The following is an 18,215-nucleotide window of genomic DNA, read 5'->3' on the forward strand; positions in this document are numbered from 1 at the left end:
GCTGCGGCTAAACAAGTTTCTGTCAAAGATGGTGCCAAAGGTCATGCTATAACCACGGATCGGCTCATTCGGCAGAAGTTAGTAGGGTTGACGTAGGGTCGATAAGATCCCATCAACAGAGGTATTCTGAATTGTATTCAGGTAGCCTGGTTTACTCTAGGCTGACCGGCCGTGCCTTCAAAGTAAGCTACTAGAATAGACTTAATGGCCGAAGACGTGATAGAGGTAGCTACCTATTAACTTGAAGTCTAGCTTTAGTGGAAACCAGTTATTACTTGCACCAACAGTATAAACCGTTTCGTGCCTCGTTTCTGTGCTGATCATAACCACTGTTGTATATTATAATTTTTGTATTCTATTTCAGTTACCTATTTTAAGAAGCGTATCCTATTCACACCTGTTGGTATGGCACGGTGATTGTAAATCAACCTGATGGTTGTTATGACTAGTACGTATCTAAGCCCCTCTTGCCTATCTCAAGAAAAGCTTTCGATGAAGTGAAAGACATTGCATGCAAAGCATTTAAAGATATTTTACGATGATAGTAAAGGCTTGAATATGAACGAGACTATTCTTTATAGCAGCATCACGTATGATGCTTCTCTTGGGCAGCTCATTAAAGTAAAAGCCGTAAGACAGTGAACGCCATGTAACCGTTAGGTGTTGAGGGGATTTGCAGCAACCGCTATTGCCAGTGTCTGACTGTGTTTGCATGCAGCGGTCATATTCACCTTTAACCTTTTCTGTTAAATCCCGACTGCGCGGGGCATTCGGGGCTCATCTAGCGTTCATCGGCCGTAACAACAATTATCAGTCATCATATAGATGAATCCAAACCACAACAGCTATTATAGCCACCAATAAGATCGTCAGCGTCGTCATTGTGCTTGTATTCATATGATGGCTATGGTGAATTGAGAATATGGTGGAGGTTGGGGGGGGGGAGGGGGGCAAACCGCTAACATTATGAAAAGCGAGGGAAATGGGGTTATCGTCAGATCGGGACGACATTTAACGAGGACAAATGATATCCCGCTGTTGGCGCTGCCGATGCAGCTGTTATCATTGCGTGCATGTGTTGTTCCATCGTTGAAATATGGGTTCTTTTTTCGATCAGACGCGTATAGACGTCAACGTATATAGGAATAAAAATGGAAGTAGAATCGAATATGGTACAATAATAATAGTTCTATGAATGAGTCCGTGCAGATCTAGAGTATGTATACGTGTTGATCACATCATAATGGATACTGGCGTCCAAATAACCTACGGTCGCAAGGGGAACAATTCATTGAGAACGTAACAAGTGGAGATGGATCGTCATTATTATGTATGGAGTATTGCAATAACGTCAGAGAGATTAGTCAGTAGACGGGTAGATTATCGTACATTTAATTGCTACTAGCATAGCAAATAATTGCATACTGCTTCGGGATGCTATCAGTAACGTGAAGTCAAACGACGCAACGCCAGTGAGTTTGATGTACGCCTTAGATGAGCCAATCTAATGTCGAAGACGTACGGGTGAGCGATTATGCATAAAAATCTAATGCGTATATTGCGAAAAGTGGTGAAAAATATACTAGCCCGGCAAGAAATATTGTAGGAATGAAAACCGATTTTTACTAAGCCCGTAGCAAGTTTACTTGTTAAGGTGTATGTAACGCTAACAAAGGACGAACAATGATAAATTAGGGGAAAATGAGTTTCTCTCAGTAGGACTATTGGTTTTGGAATCGCTAGACTTCTATGAGCTAGTATGTTTTATGAATTCTATGGCAATTCGTTCGTGGGCGGACTCCAAAAGGCCCGGATTGGCTGGCCGTTTTTAGAACGCCGTTTATTTCTGTTACAGATTTGCCTTTTTATCAATATCTTCGCCTTGTCTGCTCTTCTAGGTTCTTACGGCCACTTGTCACTTGCGCGTCTTTTCGAACTTCTCGTTCACCCTGATCTTCTTGAAACAATTTTTATTGCCTGCTTTTTTTCTCGGAATCGGTCCGTTCTCATTACTGCAATCGCTCTTTTCAATCGGTTAAATAAATAATAGATAGCGATGCACATCCAAATTCTATGGGCTCTTCCACACGCATGGACGAAAGACTGGTCAATCATTCGGTGCCATGTCCATAAAAAAGCTTATCGCAGCAGTTCGTCTATGAAGACTAACATACCAGCGATAAAAACGGCCTAAAAAAAATTAAGGATACGTGTGTACGATATATAATCGATTCATGAATAAGAATTTGTCATTGTTGTATAGGGTTGAAGATTAGTTAGATAGACCCTGGCTTTGGTCATTTAAGTGGACTAGTGTTTGAGGATAGTTGAGAACACATGAAATAACGTGTGTGCTACAGTAACTAATGATCAAAGCGCCAACCAAATGGAAACCTTCAAATTTAAAAGAGGGACATCGAATGACATCGTAGGATAGCCTTTTCAGCGCCATATTGGAACGATTACGAAGAATATGTCGCAACTGAACCAATGAGTTGATTCCTAATAGGGCACTCAACATAAACATATACATAAATGCCTTAGTTCTTACTACCTGTTTGCCAGACTGTTCATGTAGGCGTCCGTGGCAAATCCATCTACAAACACACATTATATCCAATGCCGTGCTCCATTCTGGCACTCTATATCATTCGTAGATTCCAGGAGATCGAAAAGAGAGAAAATGGCGACCTTAGATTGTTTTTAGTCGCCCTTTTTTTTCACGTCTATTTCGCCGAAGCGTTCTCGTGGGATACCTAACTCGCAACGTGCATCGCCAACGCATATAATACTTAACATGATAAACACCCTTCTTCTCGTGCAGATCAATTTTAGGGATGGGTGTTTTCAGCGATAGTAGATACGTTGAGGTGAAAAGGCAGTTTTGGTTTTTTGAGAGTAGCACATTGCAGGCGACAAGATTTGTGAGAACAATCTATTTAATAGTTTGACGGCACTTATTTTGGATAAAGCAAAAACAGTGGCTTAAGTGTACGAGTTCAGTAGTTCCCAAATAACATTCAAAAACTGCATCACAACGGAGTGAAATATCAATAGTAACGGAATCACATATTGTTAACTTTGCTATGGTCGTGACCCTAGCCATTCACCGTATAGTGTTGAGTAACTTAGAACGATTCTATGAAATATTACTTTGCTATAAGACGTACACTTATGTTCGTGTGCGTACCATTAATTCATTTAGAAGTACCGATATCACTACATTTGTAATTGTATTAGTAGCGGTAAAAATACCACCCACAGATAAAACTTAGTGCAGTGGGCAAGTTTTATCTATTGACACGTCGAAGGAACACAGCGGAAGTCACTGATGAGGGTAAAAATGAAGGGTAAAACGATCAATTATACCAGGTGAAAGGAAGGTTTCATGAAACGTTTCTGTATCTATATATCACAACGCTACTCCAGACCCTTGTAGGCCTATCCAGGCCGTTACAATGTCCATTCTTAGCATATGCCTAGTACGAACGGACCTCTGCAAACACAACCTGCTTCTTAAAAAGGTGATTGCGGCAGCCTTCACTATTTGCTGTACCAAATTTTTGAATACGCTAGAGCCGTGACTGACTAGTTTATATTGGTTAATTGTAATTATACGGGCCCTACCCGTCCGTGTCCCTTCGACCCTCGGGTGACGATTCCTTTGTCCTATAATATCCGTATGGAACGAAGACCTTTAGGACTACTGTGTAGGACGAGCAGAACATATATGATTCATGGCTTTATGACGTATTTGCTTTACCATCTTACGTTTGTTTCCTAAATTTACACCCACTTTTAGTGATAGCGAGTTACCCGATCTACCTAGCGTAGGAATATATCAAGCAGATATCTGCTTTCCGCATTGCCAGTGCCTGTTTGCGTATGTCAATGTGTTAACACGTTAAACGAATATATTAAAGCCATCGCTTTGATAGAAATTTATCAGCATCCTGCCATAATGATACGTGAAACATGTCATATGTGTGAGAATAAAGCATTAGATGCGCACGGTAGAGATTTGTCCAGTAAGCAATAACGCCTAGCAATGACCATACGAATCTTACCGTACGCAGCGTTATACTAAAACGCCGAGCAATCATTTTCTCAGCTATGCTCATAAGCGCGTGAACATTTGCATCAGTGACTGAACCATTCCGAATGCGTGTTACCCCCAATCTCTTGCTTATCCCCATAATAGTATACACACGACACATACGTAAACAAGTGAAGATAATTGTATTGATAATATTGTTGCTATAAGGAAAATCTGATAGGTACGAGAATAGACGCGCTGCACTATGAGAACTGGAAGCTATCACAGAAAGTCGAGTTTGTGGTTTAGGTATCAGAGGAAGACAACGCAGTGAAGCTGTCTTAAAGGCGATGCATTCCCATGCCCACGTATCATTTCTATCAGCAGTTTTATCGAGAATGAATTTGTCAGTGTGGACTGAATCGTTAGACAGTTAGTTCGTTAACGAGATGAAACGTAGCTTTCTGCTTCAGATGTTGTTATAAGATACATCCGGCGGAAACAGTTCGGATTAAGGATGGGTTTTGGGCGTACATTTGCTTCACTTATGCCGTACAGCTGTTCGTGCTAGACAAACAACATCGCCGTCAATATCAGCCAAGACGACGGCGTCTGCTCGAACTCTGATGGGCAATCGTCTCGAGATTAGAAAGTAATATACGCTATATTTTGAGCGAATATCATAGTATTTCAAATGGCAACTGACTCTCTATTCATTAGCGCCACGGTGCAGGCATTACAAAACGATGCCACCCGTTGCGTTATTCTGAACCTGATTGCTAGGTCAAGATAACAAAAATTCGTTTCAAACCCTATTATGCACTCGTTGTTCCTTTAATGTCTTTTCATCAAAACTTGTTTGAATTTCTTCAGGTTGTCAGGTGAGGAAGTACTTAGAAAGTGGGGAAATCAATACTCAAACCTGAGATCTGCGTGGTGTGAAACCTCGAATCCTACTGATGTTCTTGTATACCAAATAAGTTGGAGGTGATTGTCGACATGCGTAGAGCTGTTTGAACGAGTGTAGATCATTTGGTCAGCTAGTGCTTTGAGATTAAAAATGTTTTGCTAGAACCTTGAGCCGATTTTCCACTGGCATATGCTCATGTAAGAAGTTACAAAATATGTGATACTTCTTTTGTCCGGGGGATGTTTTGGTCAGGCTCACTGACGGCTCGATTGAGTCCTAGGATCCTTGCGTGCATTGGCCGCGTACCAACGATACAATCCAGTAGCTATTTAATCATGCTTTATTATGTCCAGTGTGTCATTGGGATTGCTGTATTAGGGTTGGGGTTATTGTTGTTGCCGCATAGGTTATTGATGTAGCTACTGCAGGAGGAGTCGTTATTGTTCATTCGCCTTCGAGCAACACCCCTGGGAGCGGACTTACCCTTATTCAGCGGCCATTGTACGGCGGATGCGACACGAACCTTCCATACGCGATTGGTCGCCTAATCCATTATCCGTGCAGATTAATTTCTACAGACATTTGAAATGGCTGGCATTAATGAATATGTTATTGAGGTCAATCGGGTGCAGTTTGCTAGGAAATTTTTGGAACTCCTTTTCGAAGGGAGCTTGTGGTTTTGTGACCTTTCCAAATGTTTAGAGTTCACATCGAGTGAATATTCTAACGTTAAATCATCCTCAGGACTTAATACGGGTCAATGAGTAATCTCCTTACATTCAAAACAATGTCCTAAAGTAGAGCACTTCGAATGTTTAGAGTATTATTTGTAGAATAAGTTCCTGATTTGACCCCAACTCCAGGACCATTATGTGATGAAAGTAGTATCATGTAGAGTCAAGGACATCTACCAGAAACGTTCAGTGCAATGCACAATACCTATGTATACGCATATTGCCGACCCGAGGCTGCCGAAGTTTGTTTCTCCGTAGCGATCCTGCCTGGACGTACAACTTATGTGATAACTGGTGGTGTCACCAGCGTACCAATGTGACAGAGACAAATTCTATAAAACAAACGTTGGCATTTTAAAGGATACACCTCTCTTGCTGCTTCGCGATTGCCCATCAAGAGACTTCTATACCCCAGAAAGTGCGCCTTGTCATCCCTAGACGTTTGTTCCCGGTGTCGACGCCAGAGTGAAAGAAGGCTTCAGGGCTAGCTACTAGTGGCAGAAGCTTTAATAGCGCTGAAAGAGCGTTCGCTGTCTGCAGTAATACCGTAGTGCATGGTGTAGCAAAAGCAATTTTGTTCTTCAGCAATATGTGCATTGCCATTTTGAAACTCTAAATTTTTCTCAGGTCAATGCATTATGGGTAGTTTTTCCAATTTATACATTATTTATCGTTATGTATCACATCAGCTCATTGGTAACAGTCACATCGGCATTGGTGTTCAACATTGTAGGTCGTTGCCTCGTGCGGAACACGCTTGTACGATATAGGCATAGGATCATTGGATGATATGTTCAAGAATATTTAAACACTAGATAGTTGCTATATGGATGCGTAACTGTGCGTGTCGAAATTCATTCAAGTATTAGACAAACGCTCTTCAGCCAACTTGACACTCGGCATCTGTCGTAGACAACGTCTAGGTGGTCGACGTCGAAACTGCAGTGTCTAATTATCCTTATTAACTACTGTACCTTATAGCCCGTTTTTTGATCGTATATCTATGCATCTATTGAATGTCGATCTTTTTTCCCGCTCAACGAGCGAGTTGTTCAATATCGAAGATCTCAATTTAGACGGTGGCCACATGTGCATTCTCTGAGTACTCGAGTCTTGCTGCAGCAGCTATTGCTATGTACATGTGTATAGTCTAAGCCAAAAAACGTGACTTGTCTTTGTCGCGTAAGCATCGTTCTGAGCCATAATAGCATTGGTCTGAGTTCGGAGACGTCCAACCTAGTCCTTGTCGATACTATAATACTGACGGCTGGTACTGAAGGGAGGCGCGCCGAACGAGCTTGCTATTGGCTCCATTGTCTTTCTGGTGTGTCATCTGCAGCAGCCCTTAGTGGAGTCAGCGCTCTGTATTTCAATTGTTTCCCTTTGTGTGCGGCGGCCATGATTGGCTATTCTATGGGCCTGTAAAATCTTCTATTGTTGGCGGAGACGGAAACCTTTTGTGTTTATATTGATATCCGAGCGTTTATCAGCCAGCAAAGATGTTTGCACTTTCTCGCACATACTTTTGCCGCACTTTCGTAAAGATTTTTGTATTTATATAGCCGCTCGAACATTATATTGTACTGTACAGGATTTACTTACAGAGATGGATTATGGCTTCAGTCGTTCGGACGGCTAATAGAATCCAGTAATATTATTGTCATAAAAATAGACAGCGAGCTGCACAAATATAAACAGAATTGTATGTAATCTTGGGCGGCTGCAGTCAACTGGTAATCATACTACTGATTGTGAACGAGTAGCAGATTATCAGTTCGTCGTTTTACTTGGCGGTAAAGAAGACTATTGCTTTCATTGACGCTTACCTGATTACGCTATCGACTGGAGGAAATCCATTTGAAATCGTTAAATTCATCGTTAAACTGTAATAAACAAAACAAATATTAGTTAATTATTCAAATCAAAATTTGGTGGGCGCATTAAAGAAACGATGCAACATCATTCTTAGCTGTTCTTCGCTCCTCCTCTCCCGGCTCGTGCACTGCCGTTAATTCATCAACTTCCAACTTTTTATTGAAATTAAAATTGTATCCAGTCAATAGATTGTATTAGGCCCACTCATCTCCCTACTCATTGTTGTTATTTCAGCCAACAATGCCGTATCCTTTTTTTTATCGAAACTGTAACACAATACTATATAAATATGGGAGTCGTGAGCTCATTGCCCCCCGGAATTTCCTCTTTTGTCCAGCTATCGTGCCTGTCCTTCATTAATGTGCGATAGGATGGCGCCTTCCCTCCATCATGACTGCAATAGTGGAGCGACCATACCTAGTTCTTCTCGCCTATACCTATTGCCCACCGCCTCAGTAAGGTCAATTAAGCCTCATCTTCGAGTCACGGAACCAACCGAGTGAAAGCGAATAAGTATGACTAGACTCGTTATATCGACAGCTCTTCGGTATACTCGGCTGCCTTCATGTCTGCGTTTGCTTCCGTAGCGTCGTTGTATTCAGCTTGGCCGTAATAGAGCAGCATTTAATGGATGTGGCCATTATAGTACTTATATGGAAGGGCGCGGTGGGCTACCGAAACGAGTCTATTTTAGTATTGAGAGTATTGACTACCTAAGCATACGTGCGTGAAACGAACCGATGCCGCCAATGCGACCGATGTCGCCAATGTGACCGGTGGGCCCTCGTGGGCGGCGAGGTCAACGCGGTATAGGTACGCCGTTATTGCTACATCTGTCAATGGTTTCAACAGTGGACCTTCCGCGACGTAGTATCTAGTACCTGTGTACACGCGTACAATTAAAAACGGATCGTTAACAGAAACCAGTTTCACTGGTCATAGGTAGCATGCAATGCTGCCGCCCTCGGTGGCAAAGAACTTGCAGGTTCCTGCCAGCATTTAGACTATTGGCGGTGGGTTGAAAGATAATACAAGCATAGGAAATCGCGGCAGGCGTAATAGCGGTAGGGATAGTGTGTCGAAGCAGAAGCTCCTAGGATAAAAATTTTATTAGAGTGTTTGCTAGCGTTACCGTATGAGCACCGATATTAGACGCATTAAGTGTCTTAGGACACTGCTGTCTCGTTTGCCATCAATATTAGGACGTATCGATTTTGCGGTATTAAAAAGGGTAAGGCTTTCGAGATTACCCGTTGTGATATTAACAATAGAAAGGTTGAGCTCGATAAAGGACCAGATTGAAAATAGGTCAAACATATTTTTTTACGAATCTTTGGGGTTAACAAATCCCACCTGCTTCTACCCAATATAACATAGATGGAACGCGCGAAGGCGCAATGTTTGCGACCCATCTGCTCACTTTAAAAATGATTTCAAATGGCTGTCGGCAGAACAATTTCCTGGCATTTTGTTTTAGTCGCCCGTCGTGTTAGAAAAATGCTGGTCTTAAGTAAACTACCGAGGAAAAAATAAAATCATGTTTATTCTTAGAAACTCTCAATATAGAACGCAGCGTGGCGCTACGCAATCAGTATTCTCTAAGCTGAATTTTCCACAAATTGGTTATACGGAATTAGTTTATTAGAGCTGACTGCATCCGGTAACGGTGCAGTCAGCATCACTAAGGTTAGTAGGAAAATGCGTTCTCTTGCACGGTAGCAAATTTGCCTTCTAACGATACTAATATTCGGTGAAGCCATCTAGGTTCAACACAAGGCACGAACAAACCTTATTTCAGGCTGGAAGAAACCGGTTGTTTGGATATAGTAGGATTGAATATAAAACTCCAAGCATTCATTAGTTAAATCGCTAGAGCCATGATGCAACTATCGAAAGTCTTAAAAATACACAGAAAACAAGATAAATAAGACATAAAAACAACTTGAATTGAATAATGATGGGTGGTGAGCCAGTGGTCACGCGTTCTAGGCGGCCCATTTTTTTCAGCGAGTGGCACTGCGCTGACTGCAAGGGTCGAGAAGACCATTGCACTGCTCGGATGTCGTTCGCTATTCGGTTTCGTTGGGTCGAGGCGCGGACGGTCGAGCGTTCCGTTTATCCGCTAACTTGCTTTCATTGTCATCATCCTTGCCATTGCGACGAGCTGCGCTGCTAGCGCAACCTGAGATTTTTGAAAGTGTCCCTTGAGGCGGCCTTGTTTCGCTTCATGCTTCGTGGACCGCGCTCACAGATGAGGCTTGGGAATTGGCTGTGGAGCTAAAGCAAAGCAAGTATTATGGCCCATTGGTGGGTCCTGCATTTCCCCCTTTGTTGGGAACGCGGTAGCTTTTATAGGCTCTGCGTTGGCAGATCAACAGCGGCAGCAGCAGGAATCTTTCAAGCGTTTCTCATCGATTCTTGTTCAGTAAGTAGGTATTTTTCTTTTACAAGTCAACGGAATAGAGTTCTGCGGGAATTTCGTGCGGCAAATTCACTGCGTGCCACCCTTTTTCTAGCAAGGAGCATATAGATGGGTGAACCACGATACCTTGCGGGAATTCGGCGGCTTAGATCGAGTCAGGCAATTCTCGAGGAAAACTTTGAGAAGAAAGAAGGAAAACGAATGGGTTAAGGAAAAGTCGGAAATGGGAAGCTCAGTAAAGTTCACGTTTTTCTGAGACGAAGAGTGTCAGTTGCTGGGATTTTAGTGGCTACCGAATGGGCAGGTAGTCCGTCACATTGATTGGGCTTAAAACGACAGCCAAAACTACTATATGAATTGAGATAGGCGTAAGAAAGCTCTCTTTGATGAAATGGCCTTTGTTCTTATATCCGAACTCGTAAACGCATGACGTGTTCCTTGCTTGCCGTTTCAATCATTTTTTACGTAAAGCGTTTCTGCTCGGTCGTTCTCACAGTCTCATATGGCCGCCGTTCACCAGGAGGGTGCTCTCAGATAAGGTTGCGTATTGATTCGATTTGCTGCATTAAAACAACAGTAATTATATGTAAATGAAACGAAAGACTGGGTAGACCGAGTGCGAATCGAGATCGAAAAGAGAGATAAGTTGAAGGAGAGCTACTGGAAAATTTACAGCGCAAGGAAATACACTCCATCAGGCAACGTTGCCTCTAATAGTAAGTCGATTGTTTTTGGCGGCGAGCAGCCATGGCTTGTGTGCACTGCCAGAGGAAGCGGTTCAGACAAAAGTTCTATTCAAAAGAGAGTAACACCTAACCTCGTTGCATACATACACAATGAACATGCATCGCAAATGTCCTTTGCAGTGTTTGCATTTGAACGACGTAGCCGTAAGTAGAAGTACGCAAAAGACAAAAAAGTGACCTGGAATGTGTTTTCTGCTAATCTGTTTGTCTCGTCTGAGAGATGAGTAGTGCTAGTTCCGATTATAAATTTTAACAGTCGTGCTTATTCTCATCAGAGTTACCGAGTTTTTATAATTAAGTGCCGTTAATGTGGAGGCTAACATCTAGCGCCATCTAGCGACCGTGCGCATACACGAAGTTCGTTTTTTTCAAGAAAATGTTTTTGTTTGTCAACGACATCGTTTAGTGCATTTGGTAGTCTGCTATTGTGTGCAACACCGTTCCAGTAGTCGCGGAGGTTTGGCGTGGCCAGCCGCCCGTTGTCGGCCTGCAATCCTGAGAATGCAATCCTGAGAAGTCATTTTTCTCTCTGCCTCTCGCTTTGGTGGCGAACACTTGTTCCAAGAGGTCTGTTGAGCCAGGAGTAAGGTTGAGGCGTGAAGAGGAACCTTTGTCAGGCTTGTTGTTTATATGGCTGTTACCTACCTTTCAAGTGGAAGAGCCTTTGAGAAACGGCGGAAAACGTGCGCAACGAAGAAATAAAGCGCACAAGACACACAGTTATGCATGAAACGGCCGCCGACGCAATTTAAGAAGTAGCAATTATAATAATTTGTTTACGAAAAGAATGTTGCTGTTGCTGAGTTTAAGTATGGTGATAATGTTTTCGAAGGTATCTTAATGCGAAGAACATCTGCAGTCTATAATATCAGAAGCTGAACTATCTCTTTTGGTACCTAGACGACCCATAAGAGGTCACAAGTAATAACCAAAACTTGAATGTTTAGATTTTCGGGGTGAGTTTTGTCTGCCTGACAAATTCAGCTTCTCGATAATCAACTTAATTTCTACGCAACGCTCAACTTGGAGGAAATGTGTCGTACTTATATTAGAGATGCACAAAACTTTCTTTCGAACTTTGGGAAGGTTAAACAGCGCCAACAAATAAAGATATCATAAAAACTACAAGAAATTTCTGTGTATTTAATGTGGCAAGATATACTGTCAGAGTTATATTACAGACTTCGCAAGACGAAGCTGTGAATTTTATCTGTGCTGAACGTCTGTGTGTAAAGCCATGTATATATACAAGCACTCGTATACATTTCCCTGAAGAAAATGTATACGAGTGATTTCACCCGTAAAGAATGAATAATCACAGGCCGTAAGTTCATAGAAATTTTGGGTTAGACACGAAGCTTTTGGGTCACAGTTTTGTGGTACGCAATCAAAAAGTCTTCTTGCATTAGGGAAAAAGCGTTATCAAAATTCTTATTAATATATCGATCATAGAGAGACCTTATAAAGATATGGCTATTTATCACGTAAGGCACTGAGGTTCACTTCGGGTATCGCAGTTAGTAGATTGAAATTTTTAAGACTGGGTTACTTCAAAGATTTTGCTAGAAGCTCTTAAAGTGAGCCAAAATAGCGCGTTCAATTTGGGTGTAATCAATAAGCATGCACGTTCTGCATTGATAGTATAATTGTATAAGGTTCTATCTTCCTTTGTTGCACTTAAATGTAATTATAGAGTTTTGTTTTAAAAAAAAGTTCACGTTTTTCACGTGTTTTTCTTGAGTTATAGTGAAACGCCTGTAGCTTTTCGGCTTCAGCAACGCAGGGAAGGGACCAAGCGCGTAGATTATTGGCGTCCCCATACTTAGGGGCTGCCATTGTTCTATCCGGCGCGTCAAAGGCCGAACGTATGATCCAGTGTGATGCCGAATATACAGATAAGATGTAGACTGAGTGTGGTTATCTATATATATATATGGATAATCTACGTGCATGCGGCTCGTTCATGCAGCATCTTTGCGTGTACTCGGTAGATAGTTTTGGCTCAGCCAGTGACTAGATGATCATCGATATGACCCTATATAACTAAGCCCTTTTATTTACAGCAATCGACAGGTCGATCTAGGACAAGTCATAAACAACCGGCCTTGACGCAGTCCATGGCGAAGCATTCTATGATGATAGAGTAAGTTGTGCCAAATCTCTATATCGAGACTAGTAATCCATCGTTGTTATGGCTCTCTAACAAGTTGGCGCAAGAGAGTACCGACTTTATGAGTAATAGAAGGCATAGTATCCCGCAAATAGCTTCATAATTTACTTGAAATATCAAACGGCTGTAGATTCTCTGCTGGTGAGTGAACAAAAGCAGTTCAGGTTTCCGATGTTGCCTATAGTCTAAAACGTCCCCCCATAATTAAAGATAGGCAACATTCTCATTATAGCGATGTGGTTCAAGTCTTACAGCCACACATAGAATGCTCAAAGCCCCTACCAAAAACATTTGGTCTGACCACTGAGCACGAATTCGGCTACGTTGAAGAACTGTGGGCAATTAGTCAGGTTTTGACTACTTGTATGTACGAGACATCTGAATACGACGCGTGGTAATTAACATTATTTGTCGATAGCAGTGTCGTATTCGAGTGACACGGTATCATCATATATATATGCAACTGAATTAAGCCGTGATCTAATATAAATATAAAGCCTTAAGAAAAACCTTTAGTTATATTCGATAGGCATTCTCCCTGTTTTGTCGTTGTTTCATACAAGTGTTTCGGTAAAACACGCGCAGGCAACAAGAAGATAAGCTTCTTCGGGGCTAGCAAAACGAGTGTGTTTCACTAGATGTCAAGCTCACTAGGATACAGCTCATTAAGGATTGTTTATAAGGGACGGGTTGCTCCTGAATTGCTAAACATCCTAACGTTTCCTGCTCAACCGAATAAGTTACCCCCGCAAACATTAAATTACCTTTTACTCAGTAATTTAAGTAGTTTGTAGTGGCGAAATTCGAACGTCAGACGCCTAGTGAACATCGAAATCAAAGCAGAGCTGCGTCACCAATGCCCCTACCTCACCTGCTTGATTTCTCATGTCAGACTCAACTATTGTAGTGGTATAATTTTGAGCCGAATAGATTCCCAATTGTAGGCAGACGCAAAGTAAAGCATCGCTAACTAACTTCGGAGAAGCTATAGATCAAAGTTCGAATTGAACAAATTTCTGAGGATTTAGTTGCCTCTACATCAGTCCGTCTACTTTAGTCTATCAGTACCATTCCAAACCTGTACACGCACGTGTATACCTAACCGCGAAAATGTATCGTCACTCTTAAAAAGGCGTACACACGTTCTAGAGGTCGATGCTTACGTCGTCTGGGTACGCCGTAATTTTCACATGAACGACAAACGAGCTGAGACTGGTTTTATTTTCGGTTCTGCTAATCTACTTTTTCAGCAACGTAGATTTATAGCCAATTTGTCGTTTGCTCTGGAGAAGAACCTGGAACAAGTTCTAAAGGAAGTAGCGTTTATAACAAATTCAAACATAATCATTTCTTCGAATATGTGAGTGACATGTAAACAGAATCAAGATCGATTCGTATGGCTTGGAGGTTACTTTAGCGTAGATATGTTTATGTGAGACCGGGAGTGTTAGGCTTTCAAGCGCAATTGTAGATCATGAGACATATTCCCCTACCCTTATTAATGAAGGCGGCTTAGTTTAAATTATCGGTTTATTACAATTCTGTCTCGTTGCAAACCCTACACTATCTATCTTTCTACCATTTAACTAGTCTTCATTTTCGATCGGTATTTTAAATGTAAAAATATGTAAAAAAAAAAAAAAAAAAAGTATGTTATTGTTTCGTCCACGCTCAAATGCTCCGATCGAATGTTCCGTTCATCCCGTTATTGTTATCTTGTTGTCTCGCCAGAACAACTACTGACAACGTCTAATAGGCAAAGAGTTACGATCTTCACGCTAGATGTTTCCCTTTAGCGAAAATGAAGTACTAGTTTTTTTGGTGGATCCCCTTAGATCGGGACATCGCGAAACAGGTCAGCATGGTTCCTCACGAAATCTCCCCGTTGCTAATTATTGTTACGCCTATGATGAATAAGCTAATCTGCCAATGACAGTGCCTCGTACATTGACTGGTTTTTATCGCTGCGAAAACCTTCTGTGCACAGAAAAGAATTCTAACTATATATATATGCTAGAGCAATAAAGGATTATAGCAAAATTACAACACGAACACATAGTGTTACCATATAGATACATAAAGTAATATAGCCTAAGTCCTACCTTTTGCATTTTTAAATGATCTTTCTATACTATTATCACAGGGCCCCCATTATTCAGGCGATCCGGTTAATTATCTCCAATTAGCACCCAACGCTGTGTAATGCGGGGTATCCTTTTTGCCTCGATCCTGCCATCCGCGAATAACCCTGTGCTCAGGTTAATCTGAAAAAGGGAATAAGCTATTGATTGAGTGGAGGTAACCCTAAATGGGACGTCGCTACCGTTCAAAAAGATCGTAACAAAAGCATGAGAAGTACCCGACCATCAATAATAAAAAATACCAGGTTGAGCTAATTCGATAGGAATGATTATACTTAAACAATATTATACTTAAACAAAAAAAAGAACTATTAATGTTGTGATGGAATTACAATAATAGAATTTAACATCTATAAGACTTAAAATTTTCTCTATTTTGAAAAGAAATAGTTTTATAGTTTAACTTGAAATTTTTATTCTAGATTTAATTTGAGCCTTCTCGTCATAAGCAAAGAAGGCCATGTGGTTTCATACGGTGCCATTAAATCGGCGTTCAGAATCGTTGATGCTGAAGTAGATTCTTCAGATGCCTTGCGACGCAAGAAAGGCTGTCACAGACTAAGTTGAAACCATTCATTGCTACTGGCAGGTTCGAAGTTTAGCGTTGAAGAAAGCGGGGCATTTCCTGTAACTCTTTGGGATTTTTCATGGGACTGATGCATGGCCATTCTCAGAGTTTTGTGACAGACTTAATGAGTTTGTAAGCCCACATGTGATCGTGCAGGACCGCAGGAACACTTCAGTTTAACGGTGTTATCGCGTTTCTTGATTAGTGGTGTGCTGCTAGCGTTAATTGCTACAAAAGTAACCCCAAGTGAAACTGGCCAAGGATAACTGAAGACGCTGAAGTGAATACTAACGCAATATACAATTGGTTGCGTTTGTGATTTAAGTAATTCTGCGTAAAATGGGCCGAGTTATTGTTTCACTTTTGGACTGGTAAGCTGGGTCATGGCCGCGAGTGACAAAATGTACAGATGCTTTTTACGGAAATTTGTGTTCACATAAATTGTGTTAAATAGGGAGGCCTGGATCACTGATCTTGAACTCTTTTGTTAGAAGCTTAAAAAATTGCTTTTATTCACACTTATTATTCAATTGCGCAGAGCTTATGTGGCGCAATGTTTATGCAATTTATCACATAATTGCAAAAAAAACTTTTGCCAACTTAGTCTAACAAAAATCCGTGTTTGCCTTCATGACGATGTAAGGTGAGATCGTAATTTCCAAAGAGATTGTTTCTTTACGAAATACACAATTGAGGACTGAGTTAAAAGTGTACTCGGCACTATTTAACTTTTTGTATACCATTGCCATAATTTTGGGAGCGTTGTCGTGGTAGCGGACGTAAACAGGAATGTAATTGCTTTCCTACACATTTGTACGGATGGATGCCTACAGTTATATCTAAGCCAAAAGACGGAAAGCTATTATCGCATAACATTTTTCTTCTTGTAAATGAAAAAGTTTAGGGCACTACTGGCCTCATGCGAAAGAAAGTAGGATGCAACACTGGATACTTGAGATACTAAAAGGTCCCACAAAGGCCGAGGCGGACAGTGTATGAATGCGTGGTTTATGCTGCACACACGGCCTGTCCGCTGCAACCGACGAAAAATGTCCGAATTATGCCGCTTTTCTGTAGAAAAGCGAGCGTTAAAGGAAATTGAAACGGAGCAAATAAGAGGCAGCAGGAAGAAGGAACAAAGTATCCTTTTTATTAGGAAGTGACTCGTAGATTAGGACGCTAACTGGAACGGTGGCCTGTTTGAAGTACATCGATTCATTCTCGATCCTTTATGATTTGTGTACTTCATTGTGGTCACGGTGTATTGTTTTTCATCTGCATGAGGAGCATCCTGTTATCTACCGGATATGTTAACGAGAAAAGGCGTGCAGTTAGACTTAAGGCATGAGTACTTAACTGTTACTCATATTTGTAGTACAGCTATAGAGCAAAGTGATCTCAGGGTAAAACCTGTAGACCGCGTGTACCATACCAGATTCCTTTCATCTGCGACTAACGAGGGTTTCGCTTCCCAAACGGTAAACAGGCTTAATCTCACTTGAGGATGAATTATTAACACGATTTTAACAGACGTTTAACGCCTATATAGGTATGTTGTTAAATAGCAGACCACAATAAAAAAAAAAATAGAACGCTTGTAAATACTTAAAAATTGTTAGATTTGCTTATAAGGTAGGTATTTTCCTTAAATGTGTATCATACAGACACATTAGGTCTTTCGGTCGAATTTAACCAAACTTTTGTATTCAGTAAGCGAGTGATCCGTTTCCAACCAGCTCCTAGGCGTACGGTCATCCGGGTTTGCCATGGGAATTAATGAGCATTTAAACTTTATTCCTGCTAAGTACATCCTGACTAAAGCAGAGTTATACATGTCACTCGAGTACATCCTGTACGTGATGGAGTAGGGAGGCTTACCAATGACCATCGCTAGCCAGATTACGTCATCGGCAGTAGTCCCCTGGCAGGGAATTTGCCACTTTCCCCTATTACAAATGGTTGGTGACCGCAGATCTTTTACCATCCCCATCTTCAGCTCGTGGCAGAGGTGGTCGCTTGCTTGATGGATGCGCAACTACTTGATGTGATTGCTGGCTCTCGCAGAATCTTCCAAGTTGAACAGCCCTCTTCAAGTGGGGTCCGTAGGGTATCCGCGTGAATTTGTAACACCACATCTATAAACAAGGGAGTGAAAATATCTGAAGTTACCAAACAGGATGGTGACGCTGTCGGATCTGTGCGATCAGCCACCCCCGTCGACTGTCGCTCTAGGTCCTGTATTTACAAAGTTGTCTGCACATGAGTAGTACAGGATCAGATTACTATCAAAGCATTATGTTATGTAGGGCGTGGAACCCCGACCGTAAGAAATGCTTTGTCTGTATACAGTGGAAACGTGCGAGTGATATTGCTGAACCAGATGCTTTGTTGCACGTGGTAGACGTTTGCTGGCCCCGTAGGTTAACTAACTGACCAGATTATCCTAGAGATACATAGACGCTAAGAGGCGCTTGCAGAGAATCACAGATGAATGCCAAAACGAGCATTTAGCCGTCATTCAGAGAACTCCCGCGTAAAGACAATATCCAAAGGGAAAACTAGAAAATATAGAAGTTAAGCTGAAGAGACAAGCACCTCTACAAGGATGCGTTT

General features: G+C 41.5%; 1 protein-coding gene and 1 long non-coding RNA gene across 6 annotated transcripts in view; one reads left to right on the top strand and one right to left on the bottom strand.

Annotated features, from left to right (window-relative positions):
* The window catches only part of LOC111246806 (uncharacterized), a 92,449-nt gene that overhangs the window by 17,459 nt on the left and 56,775 nt on the right, over positions 1–18,215 (top strand). The gene's annotated exons all lie outside the window — the stretch shown is intronic.
* The window catches only part of LOC111246814 (uncharacterized), a 31,086-nt gene that overhangs the window by 10,771 nt on the left and 2,100 nt on the right, over positions 1–18,215 (bottom strand). Inside the window, exons 2-5 of one of the 3 annotated variants that reach the window (XR_015322733.1) lie at positions 17,481–17,737; positions 14,996–15,157; positions 7,507–7,563; positions 4,676–5,518 (exon numbers count right to left, since the gene is read on the bottom strand). This is a non-coding gene — a long non-coding RNA (uncharacterized LOC111246814). Of the gene's footprint in view, positions 1–4,675; positions 5,519–7,506; positions 7,564–12,779; positions 15,158–17,480; positions 17,738–18,215 lie in introns of those variants that run through there. The other 2 variants (XR_015322734.1, XR_002671811.2) reach the window with 2 other exon arrangements.

This window comes from Varroa destructor, unplaced genomic scaffold (assembly GCF_002443255.2).
Source record: "Varroa destructor unplaced genomic scaffold, Vdes_3.0 BEIS01000003.1, whole genome shotgun sequence".
NCBI lineage: Eukaryota > Metazoa > Arthropoda > Arachnida > Mesostigmata > Varroidae > Varroa > Varroa destructor.